General features: G+C 42.4%; 2 long non-coding RNA genes across 2 annotated transcripts; one reads left to right on the top strand and one right to left on the bottom strand.

Moving 5' to 3' along the window:
* Positions 1 to 322: 322 nt before the first annotated feature.
* LOC129711377 (uncharacterized) lies at positions 323 to 13,613 on the top strand. The gene is made up of 2 exons (XR_008725833.1): positions 323 to 8,749; positions 11,950 to 13,613. It is a non-coding gene; the product is annotated as an uncharacterized LOC129711377 (long non-coding RNA).
* LOC129711378 (uncharacterized) lies at positions 8,466 to 11,206 on the bottom strand. Its single transcript, XR_008725834.1, has 2 exons — positions 11,072 to 11,206; positions 8,466 to 9,075 (listed from the first exon to the last, which is right to left on the bottom strand). It is a non-coding gene; the product is annotated as an uncharacterized LOC129711378 (long non-coding RNA).
* Positions 13,614 to 14,180: the final 567 nt, after the last annotated feature.

Genomic DNA, 14,180 nt, shown 5'->3' on the forward strand with positions numbered 1-14,180 from the left:
AATAAGGGGTAAGCCATTTAGAAGGGAGATGAGGAAACACTTTTTCACACACACAGTTGTGAGTCTGTGGAATTCTTTGCTTCAGAGGATGGTTCTCTGGAAACTTTCAAGAGAGAGCTAGATAGGGCTCTTGAAGATAGCGGAGTCAGGGAACATAGAAAGAAGGTTGGAACGGGGTACTGAATGTGGATGATTAGCCATGATCACATTGAAGGGTTGGAGAGCCGAATGGCCTACTGCTGCACCTATTGTTTATCTAGTGTGCTGGTTCGGCTATTCTTCAGATTCGTCTAGGAGCTTGAACCTACAACAGTTATGTATATTCACTCCATGTTTTCTGCTAATAAAGAACTTATATACGAAGCTTTACGACTTAGTGTTTATACATCTTCGTACATGGTGTCAGAAGTATGGGAGTGACTCTTCGGATCAACATCAGTGGCTATTTTTTACAACTTTTGACAGTCTTAGCCATGGCTGAATCTCTTCGAAAGCCTGACTCACTGGTCTTTGATGGCTATATTGGAGAACGTTGGCTCTTAAAGATAGCAGAGTCAGGGGATATGGGGAGAAGGCAGTAATGGGGTACTGACTGGGGATGTCAGCCATGATCACATTAAATGGTGGCAATGCTGGTTCGAAGGGCCGAATGGCCTAACCCTGCACCTATTGTCTATCTCTGATATCTACACTGCCCCCAAAATTACTTTCACCAAGAAGTCCCAATTACAAGATGTGCAGGTTTGTAGGTCAATTGGCTTCTATATTTGTCCTTATTGTGTAAGATAGAACTAGTTTAGGGTATTTCTATTGTACAATAACAGATCCACTGCATTCACCAGTACAGTATTGTACTTCTGTGTTATACAGGGACACTTTGTTTTCACATTCACATTCTATGTCTCCATTAATAAAATCAAATATCAAAAATATTTTTAAAATACATTTCAAATTCATTTTGTGTTGATTTCTTTCATCCTGTCCTCACTATAATAGTAAGATTAAACGAGAACTTACCAGTTTGAAGTTTGATCTTTATTTTATGAGGAGGAACGTTGAGGGAATACGTGAAGAACCCCGCTACGACGCATGCGTGTCATTCTTCAAAGCAGCGGTGTGAGGTCACAGATACACTATAATGACCTAAGATAGTAAGATTATTAAAGAGATACCAGTTTAAGATATGACCATATGAGGGTGGGAGCGGAGGGCACGTATTCCCTCAACGTTCCTCCTCATAAAATAAAGATCAAACTTCAAACTGGTAAGTTCTCGTTTAATCTTACTATTTTACTTCGGAGTCACATGAGTGACTTCGTGAAGATTTCAAAGCTCTGTGACCTCATGCCGTGGAACGAGTCCAAGCTTCACAACTGCCTTGGTAGTTTGGGAGAAATTGTTACTGGTATTCAAGAAATACATTCATACCAACATTTTAAACAAAAATGGTAAATAATATTTATTAAATCAATTCATAAACCTTGTAAGCTTCAGGTATAAATTATATAGAACTTAAAATTTTGTTGTAATCTGTGAAACGTTTTCTCTGATGACAATCCTGCAGTTCTGAGGATTTTGTCCATCGGTACCTCAAGGCGATTAGCTGCTGATGTAGCTGTAGCCTTGGTGGAGTGAGATTAGAATACATTAGTGTCCACTCCTGCCTGAATTAAGCAGTATATCAGCCACCGTGAAATGGTCTGAGTCGAGACTTTTTGGTACGGCTTCTTATGGCTAATCAAAAACCCCTTTCCATTGCCTCTGATAGCCCTTTTTCTGTCAATATATAACACAATGTGTGTCACTACACAGAGGCGTTCGTCCTGCGGATAGGCTATGAACTCTATGACCTGACCCGCTGATCCTGGTCTATTTTGCTTAATAATGTCCTGGATCACGAAAATCAAACTTCCTGTCGCCTCAGTGAAGTTATCCAATCGTAATTTTTGCAATGACTGGACCCTTTACGCTGTGACCAGCGCCATTAGCATTACCATATTCATAGTGAGTTTATTCGGCGTTAGTGCTGTAGCCGGTGACCAATTCCATAACATGGTTAGGACTACACTCACATCCCAGATTTGGCTATATCTAGCCCTTGGTGGGTTTGTGTTAAAGATGCCTCGTAACAGTTTTACTACTAGAGGATGTGAGCCCACAGCCTGTCTTTCTGTGCCTTCCCATAAATAACTCGACAAGGCACTCCTAGCACTATTGACCGTGCTGTGACTGAGTCCTTCATAGTGCAGGCTTGTGAGAAATTCTAGCACAGCTGGAACATCCATCTCCCTGTGGTCTAGATTGTTATCCAGGCAGTATTTAGTGCATTTCTTAATATTACATAAATACTGTTTTTCAGTCGAAGTTCTCTGTGCTGCTGTGATCATGTCCACAATTCTATCAGATAGACCCATATGCCGAAGTGGTTCTTTCAGAGTCTACAAACCAATAAATTCAGATAATTATGGCAAGGATGGCTGTCCCCAGTCACCGGATGCACCAGCAACTGAGGACTATGTCTTAAAGTAATATATGGTGTTAGCACCAAATCCTGAAGCACCGAGAACCCTGGTTGGGTAGGCCAATCAGGTACTATGAGAATCCCAGATGCCGAGTCTAGTTGAATTTTCCGTAGTACCCGATTGATGAGGCAGAAAGGAGGAAAATGCATAAATGAACCATTTCCCCGAGTGCAGTGAGAATTCATCTGTAGCTTCTGCCCCAGGATCTGGTTCCCATGATATATACCTTGGTAACTGCTGATTTAACCTGGATGCAAAAAAGATCAATATCCAGCATTGCGTACTTTGCTGTGATTTCAGCAAATATCGTTCTGTCTAACATCCATTCCGTATTTTCATTAATTTTTTTGTGACCTGGCGTCTGCCACTGAATTAACTATCCCTGGTAGATACGTAGCCCATAACCAAATATTCCTTTGGATACACCATTGCCAAATTGAATTTGCCAATTCATCACAAGATGTTGATATATTTCCACCCATATGACTTATATATGCCACCACCGAGGTATTATCTATCTACCATATAACATGCTGCAGTTTCATTCCTGAGCAATAAGATTTTTAGCCCATGAAATGCACTTAACATTTCTAAGTACTTATACCCTTAGTGTTAAGTAGGTTAGCTTCTTGTATATTCCATCTCCCTCATAGCTCGAGATGGTATCAGTTGTACCGTAACCAATTGCACTGGCATCTGTTTGTAATAGCACAGACGGGTTGTGAATAACTATTGGGTTGGAGCAATACTTAACATTGTGTTCCCAACATTGTAATTCTTGTATAGCTTCTATCGTTAGCTCCATTGGCCAAAATAAATGGCCTCTATAATTTTGAGCACATTGAACTCTGTGGCTTTCCCTATTAGTAAAGTCATTAACATATTAAATGTGTTAATGGTGTCAATTTTGACTTAAGTGGATGGACAATGAATTCCAGCTGTTCAAACAATTGTTTAGTGGCAACCACTGCCTAACCTGCCAATTCATAAGTTATTCCCACAATAAGGATATCATCCACCTATGCCATTACTCTATGATTTTTGTGTTGCAGCAGTCCCAAAGCTGGTTTAAAATTTTTCTCCTGTTGGATATTGAATAGTAAGAATCTTAAAGATTAATACTTGCCATAAAGTAGCCTGCTGCAAACTAACTCTTTAGTACTGCTAAAAAGTATCCATTTTTAAAATGAATATATTGCACAACATTGTGAAGCGTTGATAATCCATAATAATACGGCAACCCCCATCTTTCTTATTTCTAATAAAGATGTTTGAGACAAATCCTGTTGTTCAGGTTTGGTTTATTCCCTTACCCTTTTAGTAAGCATGTATATCTGTCCGGTTTATGTTGTACTGGAGGGATTTGTTTGTGTAGAAACTCTATCAGATATCCCTTAAAAACTGCTAAGGATATATCTGTCCATAGATATATTACACCAAGCTTCAACATGAAGTTGCAATGTCCCTCCAACTTCCGTGCTCCCTATTTGTTGGAGCCCCAAATTCACCTACCTCCATGGTTATCGGTGGTAACCAAGTATTTTCTTGGTTTCATTCGCGGTTGTGGAGGGCCTAAAGGTTTAGGTTAGGATAGATGCTGACGTAGAGGCTTTTGCATCTTCCACAGTGGTCGTCCCGGCCAAAAACCCTAAACAGGACGCTGCTGCTGGGTCCCTGTGCCCAATTCTTTGTAGTATAATTACAAACACTACCTCTCTTAGGATGCACATAAGGTTAATGTCTTCCCCAGATATCCTTTGGATGCTCTAATCAGGCCCAAAGTCGAGCCTCCTCATCCAATTCTTTAACCTGTTTGGACAGGTCTCCCCCAAATAACAGGTTCTATAGCCGTTTGCTTACATAGTATAGCGAACCTAGGGTCTAGAGCTGGCTGAATGGCCCTCTTTCTTATATATTTAGTTCAAACTGCACATTGCAAAAATAGTGCAATAGCATCCTTGTGGTCACTAATTATGTCCACCTTTTCTTACCATGCGGGCCAAAGTTGTTATGCCCGCCATGAGACCTTTCAGAGTATTTTGGATTTTTAATATCCCGACTCCTAATGGCCTCCCAACATGTCTGCAAGTGCACCTGTAACACTGGCTACATTTAAGAGCACCACAATTTCCCGGGGTATAAATGCCTTGCCAACACTTCAGCAAAAGTATTAGCTTGAAGTTGATGGGTGGACATATATTCAATACTCACAGCCATCCTTCTCGAGATCATTCTCAGTGTGTTCCTGCTGGCAGTACTGGCTCATCATGTTCAGCAGGTTGTTTTATCCCACCCTTCAATAGGGGAAGGTGGCTCCATCACCTGCTCAGATTTTACCCCGTCAGACCTTCCATACCCTCCTCAGAGGCGTCTGATATTTCATGCAGCCCTTATGGGAAACTGCTGTGGGACTTATATTTTTGCCCACTGTGGCTATCCTCCAATCCCGGAGCCTGCCACTGTGGAGAAATTTACTCCAGCCACCGCTCCAGCCGACTTACATGCTCTCGGGCACTAGTCGTCGCGGGTGCTTTAATATATGGGACCGCTCCTGCCGACCTTGGTGCTCTCGGGCACTAGTCGCACGCGGTATATCCCGCAGCCGGTCCCCATGCCTACGGGCACTGGTCGCTCCCCATGGTCCCGGTACTCACGGGCACCTCTACCCATTTAGGGTGAAGTTTGGCACTTGCTCCCTTATGGGAGATGCTGGTGCCGACATTCATTGCTGCCTGCTGCTGGTCATTAAACAGCAGCGATTTCGTGTGGCAGCACTTCAGTTGTATACTGACATCAGTAGCTGGCTGCCTGCTGTTCAGCAACACAGCAGCAGCGTCTGTGGCTCTGCCCTGACGTCCTTAGCTGGCTGCCTGCTGTTCAGCAACACAGCAGCAACATCTGTGGCTCTGCCCTGACGTCCTTAGCTGGCTGCCTGCTGCTCTTCAGAATACGGCAGCAAACCGCTGTAAAGAAACAAAGGTAAGGGAACTTTGTTCTTACCTGTTCTCAGCCTGCCGTTTGGGAGGAACGTCCTTCCTCCCGCAGCCCCACGGACCCCGTAGCATAGGTCCTTGGGCTGCTGTCCCAGATGTCGGCTGACGGCTACAGGAGTAGTCCTGCTCTCTTCCGGGTCCTGCAGCCGCTTCAATCGGCTCCGGAGCCGCTAGCGACTGCATCCATCATAGACTCACCTGAGTCTGGACACCCCCGGTACGTGTTGCTGCGCTTCCCGCCCGGCAGCAGTCAATCTTGCCGGTGCGGGGAGCGACGTCGGGCACAGCTGTTTCCTCTCCAAGAAGATTCGCGTGCCGTCGGCTGCTGCTGGCTGCCCGCTGTCTCCGCGGTTCTCCCCTCCAGCTTCCCGCAGCTTCTTGCAGTCCTACCTGGAAGGTAAGTGGGAAAAAATTTTGCAGTCTCTTACCTGCTTCCTCTAGGGAGACGTCGTCTCCCACGTCTGACTCGTTCAATGCATGTATGCGATATGACACGCATGCGTCATAGCGGGGTTCTTCACAAAGTCACTCACATGACTCCGAAGTAAAATTGAACTATTTCTACATATTCCATCTCTGAAATTCTGAAAAGATATTCATATTTCTCTCTTTCAAACAAAACCTACCTTGTTGGATTAGATGAGTAATTCAACAATACTGATTTTGCAAATCAATTACTTTGGAGCTCATCCACATCCAAAGACGCGGTGGCCAAGAAGCTCATCCCGGCGCCTCCCATACATTTGCGGTGGATCAATAGTGGACAGGCCGGGACGCAGAGGGAGCTTCTAGTGGAAGATGCTGTTGCAAGGCCACCGTCGGCCCCATAGGTTCACCGGCCGCTCACAGCCCCCGGCCCGCAACAGGCATCCCAAGGCCAAATCCACCAACGCAAAAATATCTAAGGTTGCCCGAGGCAGGAAGACGGCGAACAAATCCAGCCAGAGGCGGCCGCCGGCCAATGTGCCCCAACGACTGGGGCAGCGAGAAGCCAAAGATTGGAACAAAAGGGGCACAAAGAGAAAAGCACCTGTGAGGAAAGTGGGCCAGAGAAGAGCGGCTGCTGCCAAACCTTCTGCCCAGAAACGTGAAGAAACTGGCAGCCAAGAAAATGTTCAGGCAACCTCCTGCCTCCGGAGCTGGGGGGCGGCGTCGATGGGTAACCAGGAAACGTCAAATATTACTCGACTACGAACACAAAAAGAGCTCTTTTCAGAGCCACTCACGCATCTTCATCAGGCGAAGTTACTGAAAATAGGATTTTTTTTCTCCCAGATGTCTCAGTCATAAAGCTATCCAGCTGCTAGACTTTGTTCCATCCGGCCCTGCTTTCTAACACCACCCCCTCATCTCACCTGTTGCAATCAGTCTGAAAAAGGGATCTGAAACGAAACGTCCTCTGTCCTTGACCTCCGCAGATTCTGTTTGACCCGCTGAGTTACTCCAGCACTACAGGTTTGCACAGAAACATGCCCTTCATTCCAATTCACCCATGCCTACCAATTTGCCCAACTGAGTTAGTCCCATTTGCTTGCATCTGATCTGTATTCCAAAAAAACTTTTCTAATCCATGTACATGCCCAAATATCTGTCACTCCAAGACCACAGGAGACAGACAAGTGGGTCACAGTTAGGAGGGGCAAGGGGCAGAGGCAGGGACTAGAGAGTACTCCAGCGGATGTACACCTGGCAATAAGTACTTCTGTTGGAGTACTGTTGGGGGGGGGGCAGCCTACCTGGGGGCAGCGACAGTGGCCGGGCCTCCGCTACAGAGACCAGCCCTGTTGCAACCTATATACTCCATAGCTGAAAGTGCCATGGAAGAGATTGTTGTAGAAACAGAATAAATTGGACTTGAAGACAGTGTGCTGGAGCCATTTATGTTTAGGCTAGCTACTGTTGGCATATGATATTATTTTGTCTAGATATTTTTAGCAGTATTTTTTTGAACACTTGGGGCTGGGCATTTGATGCATAGAAGGGTGTTACATATAGCATAGTGGAAAGGAAGTGACCAGATCAGTACAGGCATTAGGAGGTGGAGAGCACACAGTTCTCACCAGATGGATAGAACAGAAAGATACAACTTGTATGAGAATAAGGAGAACCTGGTATGTTCATTTCTTTGATTGTACAACTACTTCAATAAAGAACCAACGCTGGAAGTACCGTCTGGAAGAGCTGTCCTTTTTCGGTCCGCATAAGATCGCTCCTACTTACCTGTGTAGTAATGGCAACAGAAAGTTGGACATTGGAAAAGTTCGAAATTGCCATTACATTTTTTATTTTATTTTTATTTTTTTATTTTTTTTTTATTAGCAGTACAGTAAATCACATTAATACATCGCATATATATTATTACATTATGTTGTACCACTTCATTTTTTGAGCTTTAAAAAAGATAGAAATAAAAGAAGTAAGGAAAGTAAGCAAGAATCGTGAAGGTGCAGGAAAGTGTTGGGAGAAGAGAACCCCTTAGGGAAGGAATTAGAGAAGGAAGCAAAGAAAATAAATAAGACCCTAGAAAGAAAAGAAAAAAAAGAAGAAAGGAAAATCAATCGCTCTATTCTAACACAAAACTCCGCAAAAAAGGATATACCAACCGTGTTTTTATTAAAAATTTATTTTATATCCCCCATTACCAGGTCCTGGTAGCCTTTATGTTTTAACTTATTATTGCACCTTATGCTTGTAATAGTTCCATAAATGCAGACCACGCCTTTTGGAAGTGATCTGCTTTGCCTGCTAGGAGGAGTCTCATCTCTTCCAAGTGTAGTGTTTCGAACATGTTTGAAATCCACATTTTTGTTGTTGGTATTGGAGCATTTTTCCAAAATTTAAGTATAAGCTTTTTTCCGATTATTTGCCCATAATTAAGTAAGTTCTTTTGAAACATATTTAATTCTGGGTTACCTTCCGATATTCCAAAAATGATCCATTCTACTCTGGGTAGAAGTTTTGTTTTAAATAATTTTGTGAAGATTTCAAATATTTTGTTCCAGAATTTTTGGATTTTTATACAGAAAACAAAAGAGTGCGCTATAAAATTGCCATTACATTTAAGTGAGAACTATCATTTTGAGTGAAACTGGAGCTTGATAAAACCCGAGAACAAAGGATTATTTTATTTCACGAGCCCGACGCCATCTTTCCCGATCAATTGGACAAGGTCACCACCTGCGCTAAGCTGATTCACGAAGGTTGGAAACTTTGAAACCAACGCGCAGGGAATGAGTGAGTACATACAGCATTAAGCTTTATTGGAGAAGCTAAATGTACAGCTGAACGCACTGCATGAAGCATTATTGGTGTAGCTATATAAGATAAGCTGTATTGGAAACTGGCTGCTAAAAGATAAGCTGTATTGAAAAACGGCTGTTAGAATGTAGAATTGAAAAGTGACCTGGAGAATCATAGCAGATATCATTTGTTTTGAAATACCAGTCGGTTGTTTAGAATTCCATCCAGCAGGCATACAGCTTTATGTCAATGTTTCTTAAAGGGATACTGAGTCAGTATGTCTAAAGCTCATTCACAAGAGGGTAATGTGGGACAGGATTCTGGAAAAGAAAGAAGAATCATTAAGCACACGAACAAAGGCTGGGAATTTTTCATGCAAAAGTGTCAGGTCAAGAAACATGTTATGTAAATAAGCTAACAAGTTAATTGAAAAGCTGAAAGATCATGAAATCTGACGAAAATGTGAATTGAAGTACAATCTAACCTAGTTCAATTAATCAAGCTCTTTACTGAAGTCAGAGAAAACCACGAGTCATTGGTGAAAGTACCAGTGGTTTCAAAAAAGAATGTAATTTTTTAATGGTTTTATACAAGATGTAGAGGGGTGGTTATCTGAAGTTGGACAGCAAACTACGCACTTCTTAGCTGAAAGTGCCATACAACAGTGTGTTGTCGAGTCAGAAGACATTGGACCAGAAGACAGTGTTCAGATGTCTCAAAACTAAAATCAAGGCACAAATCTAGTTTTTCATCATGTGCATTTGTAACGGCCTCTCCTCGTATTAAAGCTCAGGCAGGTAGGGCTGTTCTCTTGGAACGGGTTGCCACCATGAGAAAAAAGCACAAGCTTGAGGCACAAAAGGAGCGATTGAAAAGAGATATTGAGCTGGCAGCAACCAATGTCAAGCATGAACTTGAGTCACAAGAAGAACAATTGAAAAAACAAAAAGAGCAATTGAAAAGAGAGACTGAGCTGGCAGCAACCAATGCCAAGCATGAGCGTGAACAACAAGAACAGGTGAAAAAATAGCTGGAAGTAGAGACGGAGCTGGCAGCTGTCAATACAAGAATCAATGTACTTGAGGCCAGGAGATCAAGAAGAAGAGTCACACGTTGGAGCGGCGTCCACTGATCAAGAAGATAGGATACATTGGGCAGAGAATGCAAGAGTCGTTTGACTTGTGATGTGTTAAACCAAGATCATCCAAAAAACATCACATTATGTCAGGAGAACAAGGAGAAGAAGCCGAAGCATGCAGAACAGAATGAGAAGCCTATTGTGAGTAATGGTGTTTCCTCAATCAGATGTGTGGGCATATTTGGGCCGGTGAAGAAACCTGCATCTTCTCCATACTACCGGTACAGGTGAAGAACCACAAAGGGGACATTGTTGCAAACATACGCATTTTTGGATCATGGAAGTTCATCTACCTTTTGCATGGAAAGCTTTTTGAGAAGGCTGGACATTATAGGACAAAAGACTAGTATTCTCTGGTGTTTAATGGCGGTGCTGACTCAAAGGGCCGAATGGTCTACTCCTGCACCTATTGTCTATTATCTATTGTCTATAATTAAGGTACATCCTTTTGGAGCAGAGCGGTCACCAGGTTGTGCAAATTTTGCATTGAGGAAGACCGCTGAAGACAATGAAGATCACTTTCCAGCAGAGGTGACAAATACAGTAAAGAAAAATTCAATGAAGATGATTGTTTAAAATCCATGCCTTCGATAAAGGAAGTAGTTTGAATGACAAGAGACCTGACTTCCCTCTGCCAAATGGGAGGATTCATGATGTCAAAGTGGATCCGCAACAGCCGTGTTGTATTGGCAACCATTCCACAAGAAAACAGAGCCAAGGAGACCAGGGAGTTGGATCTGGACAAAGACAATCTGCCTATGGCAAGGGCACTGGGATTGTACTGGTGCGTTGAGACAGATATGTTCAAGCACAAAATTGTGTCACAGGAACCACCATACACAATACTGGACATCATGTCCGTGGTTGGCTCTATATACGACCGTTTAGGATTTTGAGCACCATTTACTCTGCCAGCCAAGCTAATTATGTAGGAGCTCTGTAAATGCCCCTGTCCCACTTAGGAAACCTGAACGGAAACCTGTGGAAACTTTGCGCCCCACCCAAGGTTTCTGTGTGGTTCCCGGAGGTTGCAGGTGGTTGCCGGAGGTTGCAGGTAGTGGAAGCAGGTAGGGAGACTGACAAAAACCTCCGGGAACCGCACGGTTTCCAGAGGTTTCCGTTCAGGTTTCCTAAATGGGACGGGCATAAGGAAAGACTTGGATGGGATGAGAACATACCCCAAACCTGCTCTCAGCGATGGACAGGATGGTTAGCAGATCTCAACAAGATGTCGGAATTTAAAGTGTACCGGTGCATGAAGCTGCAAACTTTGGTCAAATCAGATATGTACAGCTGCACCACTTTTCAGACGCCAGCGAAGGTGGTGATAAGGCTGAATGATAAAATATAAAACATATATTAAATGGATTCCTGGGCTCGGTTACAACTCATATTTAGTCTAAAAACAGGCTTTTCTCCAGTAGATTGATACAGAAAGCCAAGCCCAGATTTCCCCAGGTTGCTGTGTATTCAGGCAATGACATGTGCTCAAATGATTCTGTATTAAACTAGCCCAGTCTTGCCTCTGGTTAACGTAGATTGAGATAATGATCAATGACTTTGAAATGCATCTACCAATTGATGAGAGGAAGCCCAGATTAATCCCAGTGAGGGGTATTGAGACAATGTCCGATGCCTTTGATATGTAACTGCCTTGTACCAATGTCTGATGCCATTCATATGTAACTGCCTTGTACCACATGACAAGATGCCTTTGATGCGACTGATGATTGACAAGAGACAAACTCAGATGCATCCAGTAGTAAAGTATATTCCCTGTACCTCTGACCATGACTAATGTTTTTGGAATGTGCTTAGGTCACAAAAGAACAGTATATAACACCATGTAAAATCTGTGTTCAGAGAAGTGGGGTAAAGAGAGCTAAGTGTCCATGTTGCTCACTTAGCTGGGGTATTCCTTGCCACGTCCATCAGCTGATAATTAGTAAAGTTTTGGATTGGTCTACCAAACTGTATTGTGAGTTGTCTGTTTATTAAGAAGTGAACCTGTTTGTTGAATTATAAGTTAAACGTTTTCATTGGCATTTTTCGGCAGGCCTCGCTGAGATGCCATCAACAGCTGAAAATGCAAGAGGTTGCAGATGTTACCGGGATTGGAAGGGAGACAACTGAGCTCTATCGGCCCCCTTGTGAGACTGACACCTGTCCAAACTCCCGTGAACATCTGTGGTCCTTTGTCAGAAGTTGATCTGGTTCCCCACAGAGGTTCTTAGATACAGACAATGGTAAGATCAATTGTGTGCATTTTGAATTTTTATTAAATCTTCTGGGTTGCGATACGCGGGACTCGATTAGAGAGTCTGCTGGGTTGAGATATGCGGGACCACAAATTGGAGAGTCGGCCAGATTGAAACACGCGGGGCGATTCAATTGAGGTCAGCAGCATTGAGAAATTTGGGACTGGTTAATAAGTCAGCCAGGTTGAGACACGCGGGGCTATTGTAAAAATTGGATAGAGCGAACTAGAAATGGTTTGTCGTCAATTTTGCTACTTGAAGTAGTCGGCGATTGGCTTTGCAAATGAAAAAAGTTTGTCATTCAGAAACTTGCCGGGCAGAGAGAAACTCGCGGCTATTGGGAATAATTTCGATAAATTTGACGAGGGAACGTCCATACAACACGTGTAATTTGAATTCTAGGACTTTAAAATATTAAGTTATCAGCTAATATTAAGTTATCAGCATGAGAATTGAGGCTGCTTAAAAACGTTAAATCACAAGCTAACAGCCCATACTGTTTAAACAAACTTGCCTTCGAGGTTTGAATAACATTTGGCACAGAGCAGCAGTACCGCGACCTTGCTTGTGCTGATCCGAGACCGTATGTGGCAAAGATCTTTGATGTGGGTCTTTGTCTGTGGTAATTAATCACCTCAGTGGGTGTGGCCAGAATTTGAATGATGGGGAGTCTGATTGGTCGCCACCTCAGTGGGTGTGGCCAGACTTTGAGTGATGAGGAGTCTGACTAATTACGATCTGGATCAATGTCCAATCACAACGTACAGAATCCAGACTGACAGGGAATTGGACCATCCCACCATGTTGCCCGTTCATTACTAACAGATTTATGGTAGAAAGAAATGCTGCCAAAACTCAGTGGACGCGTTTTTCAAACTTAACTCTCTCGCTTCAAATAAAAGGCTTTATACCAACAGTGAAAACCTCAGTCCTCCCAATGCAATGCCTATATATGTGGCCCGACAGAGCATCAGTCTCCCTGGGGAATGCCTGTGCTAATAAAACACAGACACAGGCAGCTTGTAAATTATTTGTAACTAGGATTCTGGTAAACAGAACAGTCTTGTCAGAAAAAGGGAAGGTATATTTCAAAGATATGTCTCTATAGGTGAAATATTATGCACTGCTTGTAAAAAAAATGTTTTTTGTATGTGGAATGTGTGGAATGCAGCTTACATTTTGAAGCTATGAGCAGATGTGTATGTGTCCCTTTAATAAACTGCAATGTGTCCCTTTAAGAAACTGCAATATCATCTGCTGTAAATAAGTTATTTTTAATTCTTGTTGCTACCATACACACTAACCATGTTGAAGTCTTTGACACCTGTGTTTATTTAAAAAAAAGAGAATTATTTTGTATGTGTGGAATATGGCATACACTTTGAAGTTATGTGGAATATGTGTTTTGGATCGCGACTTAAGTAAGAATGAGCAAATGTGTTATTTGTTATAAATCTTTTGATCCGAGTTCAAAAAGAGACTTGGATGTTTTGGCATCCCGATTAAAATTTTAGATGCGATTGGAAATGTCGATATCACAGAGAAAAAGAAATTGTTGATTTGGAGAAATAGATTGAAACAATTGGGAATTATGTTTTTGGGGATTTTTTTATTAATATTTTTATTAGAAGCAGTGTACAGTAGTATAAACTGCGGCATATGACAAAATACATTTATTGTACATCTTCTATTTTAAATTTGACGAAGAAGAAATAGAAAAAGAGAGAAAGAGCAAAAAAAGAGAGAGAAAGTCAAAGAAATTGTGAATGTGTAAACCCCTAAACTACCAAATAGTGTAGTCAAAGAGTGAATAAGTAAAAACCTAAAAAAGAATAAGAAGACAAAAACGAAAAATTATAATAAAGAAAAAAAGGGACCATAATGTGTTGATATACATGCTTCATTTCTCACTGCACCCACCCTGTCCGTGAATCGGTTTAATTCCAAAATTGTGTTGCATCATACTATACTTGTAATGAATCATATCTTTAAAAATTGATCTGATTTTCCTGCTAAGACGAGTCTCGTA

This window comes from Leucoraja erinacea, chromosome 29, assembly GCF_028641065.1.
Source record: "Leucoraja erinacea ecotype New England chromosome 29, Leri_hhj_1, whole genome shotgun sequence".
In the NCBI taxonomy this organism is placed as follows: domain Eukaryota; kingdom Metazoa; phylum Chordata; class Chondrichthyes; order Rajiformes; family Rajidae; genus Leucoraja; species Leucoraja erinaceus.